Below are 6,000 nucleotides of genomic sequence, written 5' to 3' on the forward strand. Positions count from 1 at the left end.
AAGTACGTTAAAAACCGTGTTTTGTGACGAAAAAAATCTTTTCAATGGAAGGAGGTATGCACTCCGAAATGTAACTTTGTCAACAAAATGTCATATTTCACTGTGATCATCATCATTGGTAATTTACCGTTTAAAGGTAGTTATGCGAGTTTCCTCGACGTTATCATGTGAAAATAGCGATCCGCATGGACTGGCTGTGGTTGGCCCCACGTCATTCCCTCTCTTCTGCCTTTCGGACCTTCTAACTCTCTGTGTTCATGTCATTCAAAAAGCCTGTTTTTTTTTACTTTCTGTACCTAAAATTCTCTTTTCTATTACCACCATCGTTTAGTATCCATGATGATATCACAGTTCCACCCGAAGGTTAGTTTGACAGGTGAGGGTAGAGCTCATCTAATACTACATTCCCGGTACGGCGGGTGCAATTCACATATTAACAGGATAATATCGGGGGTCAGTTCCTTTCCCAGTGTCGCCCATGGTTTCCCATGAAGATCTGGTCCCCAAAAGAGCGCCTAGTTCGGGCGCAGTAAATTTCACCGGCTTAGAAAATGGAAATTTGCATCTCCCGCTTTGGATGCCAATAGAAGTTTTGTTTCGGTGGATGTTTGTCTGTGAGTGCTGGTTGATATCCGTTATATGTTAATGTGGGACAAATTCTCAAACTCCTCCAATAATTCATTTTAGATTCATGTCTCGAATTAGGGTGCTTAAATTACAAGGTGTAGTTTCTATTGATGATTTTTCTAAATTAATTTCGTCTCTCAAACACACAAAGTTTACCGTGACTGCGTCAGAACCTTTTGGATATTTTTTAGCAAACTAACCCTCGTAGTGAACGGTGTGATATATATCACATCCACCTTGGGAACCTTAGGGAATATATTTCGCTCCGTGACATTTTTGAAACTCATCGTGATGTACTCCAAATTCGCTCTCAAGGGGAGGTGACGGGGGAGCAATACTCGAGGACGCAAATCCCGTCGGATGAATGAAGGTGGGCCGCCTCCAGGAGGTCCCTTCCCTCCACGATTGGCGGGACCCTCTCCCCCCGCCACCGCCTTTAAGGTCACGCTGTGCTTGAGAGACGCATCGTGGTGAGTGTCGCGAGGGGGGTGGTTTGGGGAGAGGGGGCCGGGAGTGTCCCCGATGCGACTCTCGCGAGCATTTCGGAAGGTCTCGAGTGAGCTTAGAGGCCAGCCAGAGAGGGGGGGAGGTCGCCAAGGGTGCGGAGGATTAAAAGGGTGGTCACTGGGGGTGGAGTTGGCCCGAGGAGTGAGTTACGCACATGAATCAATGATGACAGTGTTGAAACGACGCTAAACTCACACACAAAATCGCGGACTCCTAAAATACCGAAAATTTTGGTCACACTTCGCCGTAATTCGGCGGCGTCGGAGTGGGTTGAAGTGCGTGTCCCCGCCGTCCCACCTCCCTTCGCCTACGCTCCCCTTTCGGTCCACCCCCCCTCCCCCCTGGAGGACCGCCGGAGGGGCGTGCCCCTTGGCGCTCCCTTCCGCGCCGACCCCATCCACCCCCTCCCCCCCTCTCACACGCATGCCCCTGCCTCCCCCGTCGAAATCCGCCGCCCGCATTGAGGGCTTGCCGAGCGATTCGGGTGCCCGCCACCACGCCTCGCCGTTCAAAAGAGTAGTCGAGTCCTTTGCTTCCGCTGCATTCGCACCGTGGGTGCGAGCCGAACGTTTGGGACCTTGCGGAAGAGGTGCTCCACTCCGGAATTATAACGGATGGAGAGGGGGAAGCAGTCAGATTCGTGGAAAATCGTAGAATGGACGAACGGAAGGCGTCACAAATTTTCATTGGATGGCCGTGGTTTGTAGACACTGTGATTTCACTGGAGATTACATACATGCCCGCCTTGAACCATTACATAACTACATACCATTCGAGTTTGTCAATGACCCGGAGAACGAATAATTTTAGCTCCTCATAATTAGGTTCTCTTCTCGACAGTCAATTTCCCTCTTCAATTTATCGCTGCGGCGATGAACCGCAGCGAGCAGTTGAAGAGGTGAATTGACTGTCGAACCGATAGGGAATAGATAAGGAATCATTATTTCCCAAAAAATGCGAGACCACAGCGGTAGGAAGTATGGGTGCGACAAACTGAAATTCCCAAATGCCATTAGTCACCAATTGCTTTAATGAAGCGTGACCCCCCCCCCCCCCACGTCCTCTTGGTCGCTTGTAGGATAAGATGCAGCCGGCCACTGCCCGAGGATATCCATTCGGAACGCATTGTCGAAAAGTCACTAAACTTCTGAAGAGCAAAAAAAGTGAATAATTTCCTGGGGTCAGAGTATACGCAGCATCATTTTCGATTAGGCCATTGTCGCGTCGTAATTCTTCTACGTCATCTTGGCAATCCCTTCGTTTCCATTGCGAATCGACGGTTATCGGCCCAGGGTCGGGGAACTTCCACGTTGAGGTAGGTGGTGATTAAGTTGACCAAATCGAAATCTCGAACCGTTGGTGAATGCGCGAATCTTTATTGGCCTGAAAAGAGTTATGTCACTCGGTTTCAAATGCAGAACCTTCCCCCTCCGATGCCTATCTCGAGGATGCTTGTGCGTATTCCACCATTTTGGGGCTTCGTGTGCGTTCACTCACGGTAATTGCTTCCGTTGGTCCGTCCCTCGTCGTTGGTGGTTGGAATCTCGGCGGCGGGGAGAAGTGTAGAGACGAAGCAAGGTGACGCCGGCCGTCATTCCCTCTTTCGCTCGATATTGTTCCGTTAACTTTAACAAATCCTCATAGTTTTCTCTTCAGAATTTAAATCTTCAGAGAATCTCCAGCTACGTAAGCCAGGAGTACCCCTTGATTGTGTCGATAAATCGTGGATAGTTTCAAGTAATGCCCCTTATTATGGAGTATATGCTACGATAGCGATTGCTTTTATGGAATTTATTTGATTATTAAGAAATAAAATGCTTTAGAGAATCAGATTTCAAATATAATGAGATAGTCAAACGAGATACTGTAGGTACTTATATTAAATACATCTTTATTTAGAAACCACTTTCTCAATATTGGTATTAAAACACTTTCTTCTGCAAGGTAGCGCATGGAAATAGGTTGGTGGCAGAACCTGCTGCCGTAGGTAGAATATTGAATAGATTACCCTAATGAATGAGTATAATTATTTTATGAAGTATTCAAATATCTAGCACTGTATGAATGGGAAACCAGGTATTTGAGGCAAGAAGATGAGCCAAGATTGGAGGCTTTTGATATGTGGGCATGGTGACAAATGTGGAAAATAAGTTGGACAGAGAAGAAAACCAACGTTGAAGTAATGAATAGGGTTGGATAAGAGAGGAAGTTTCCCGGGGAAAAGGGAATAAGGCAGAGATGGACGAAATATTAAGAGGCAGAGGGATGTTGATGGCCCTCGATAGGCGACTGAATGTTTGCTAAGCGAGGCAGAGGAATGTAGACAATAAGCTTTTTAGACAGTATTCAAGATGACAGAAGTAAGGAAGATTTGAAAAGAAATGTTGAGTAAATAAGGGGAAGTTCTCGCGATGCATAGAAGATGGTAGGAGTTGGGGACAGTCCAAAACCTACCTTTAAGTAGGTAGACGCTTTGAGTGGATTCAACTTTTGTGCCATGGGCATCTTGGTCAATTGAAAGCATGCGGACGGTTGCAGGTGTGCTGTGATATCTTCGAAAAATGATTAGGCACATGCAAAAATCACTGTCTTAGCCACCTTGGGGGAGGGAGGGTATGCTCTCTGATTTTAAATTCTTCCTCCCTCGCCCTCAGACCCCAGAGGTGACACCGGCGAATCGCTAGTGTCTTTGGGGGGTTGGGATTCACGATCATCGCCGACTCATGCGTACTATGCGTAGGGGCATTTGCTCAATACTCCCGTGCCAACGTATCTAACCGTCATTTGCAATCACCGCATCATATTCCAATGGACTCGATTACTTTAGAGAACGTATTCGCACTGCTTTGAGAGCTAAAACAATGACGGGGAATTGCAAGGACGGCCTGCAGTGCTACATCCAGTGTTCGTGCGATGAAATGTCGTTCGGGCGCGCATGCGCGTCCACGTGGTCAAAACTACGAGGGATGGGGAGGCAGGTCGTCAGAGGTTAGAATTCTCGAGACAAAATATGGCCTTAAATACTCCGCATGATAAATTGTTCTGCTGTAAATTCCTAGACACTAGGGTTTTGGACTCCGCTCGACGCAGTCGTGTTTTTTTTTTAAAGAAAACGACTCGAGAGTGGATGGGAAAACTGAATCGACTTCTGTTGAAGGCGAGGAGGGGCGCACCCTGGCGACCACGGCACACCCCCACGCGCCCCTCCTCTCCTCTCTCCACTTCCTCTCTTTCACCGTGCGCCTACTCACAAAGACAAACTAGAATCAATGCGTGATTGTCACGGTGGCAGCGGAATAATTTTCCGATGCGGGGTAATCTTTTTGGAAGTACGCAAGTACTTATGGCTCGGTTTGTTCTGTTTGCGATAATTACGTCACAAGTTCCGTATTTTTTCACGCCAGATCACGTTTACTTCTTCGCCCTGGACCCTCCGATATCAGAAATGTTTGCGAACTCACCTGACATATTCGACCTTGATTCATACATACATCAGCTCTTTCCCCTTGCCTTTCGTGAATGTCACTTCTGGAGATTACCTAAGTTGGGCTGAATTTAAATTTGTCGACTCAATTCGTGAAGTTAAGCAGTATACGGATTTTCCCTGCGCCGGACGCACCACCTCGGGCATGTAATGTGTTCCGTAAAAGAGCTATTTGTACCACTTCATTGCTCAGCTTATGATATTGTCACGAGTTTTCTGATCGTTCTTTCCTTCCGGTGCCATTTTTTAGGATTGTCGTTCAGTTTTTATCGGGATTTAAAGGTGTGTCGTCGTTTTACCGGATTTCTTTCACGCGATTGGTCTTATCGAATCGATACGGGAAGAAAAGTGTTTCTTTTGAGAAATATATTCGCGACGGAAATTTAAAAGGCTTGGTGCGAGGAAGAGTTCTTCGGAAACGGCTTCGCATATGGAATGTCGGAAAACACTGACAATGTTTTACGACTCCCCTGAAACTCATTTCATAACGGTCATCAAAGTGAACATGCAAGGGTATCGGAATGTTGAGCCAGAATGTCCCCCTCGCCCGTTTTCAACTCCGAAACACACACACGACGCAGGATCGCCCTCGCAGAGGAAAGATTCTCTCTTAAATGTGTCAAGTATCGGTCTCTTCAACCTCTCATTTGCGTTTGTAAGTGAACAGTATTATTTTTAAATCGCCAACGGGTTGAAATCTGATTTTATGCTTTTTGAAATTTCAAATATTACTCTTTTCGAACTCCAAATGTGCATATTAATGAACCACATTATTTTTGTTTACATTGTCACCCTTGTTGAAATTTCATTTCACACTCCTTGGACGAATAAAAGTCTTAGTCCTGAAATATTTCATTAATTACAATGGCTCACAGCGCCAAAATCGATTCTTGTCCGGGATTAGCTTATGGTTTTATTCCCATGGGGCTTGAAATTTCTACACTCGAATGTCAGACGAATTGATTTGCCCTCCTGGATGAAAATACTGCGTAAAACATTGGTCGTCTATTTATTGTGTGAAAATTTGTGACCATTGGCGTTAGAATATGTTGCAGAATTTCCCCCTCATGTTTTTCTCTTGAAAAATGGCCAGAACCCTTCGAAAACCACCTCATTCTCCTATTCTGAGATCGATAGAGTGATAGGTGAGGGTGGAGTTCGCCCACAGTGAGTCTTATTCCTCATGGTATGAATCAGGGATCACAATATCAACCTTGGAGGGGCGTGTGCGTCGCCGGGAATATTCCCAACGCACCTTGGCACGAGCACTGAGCACTCGTCTACGCGGGCGCCTCGTCCTCTGTCGCCTGAAAAGAAACTCGGATGAAATAATATCGTCATCGTTGCTTAATTGTGCTCCAATTGGAAACCATATATCGAAA

Source organism: Hetaerina americana, unplaced genomic scaffold (assembly GCF_022747635.1).
Source record: "Hetaerina americana unplaced genomic scaffold, ioHetAmer1.1.p SCAF_2, whole genome shotgun sequence".
In the NCBI taxonomy this organism is placed as follows: Eukaryota; Metazoa; Arthropoda; class Insecta; order Odonata; family Calopterygidae; genus Hetaerina; species Hetaerina americana.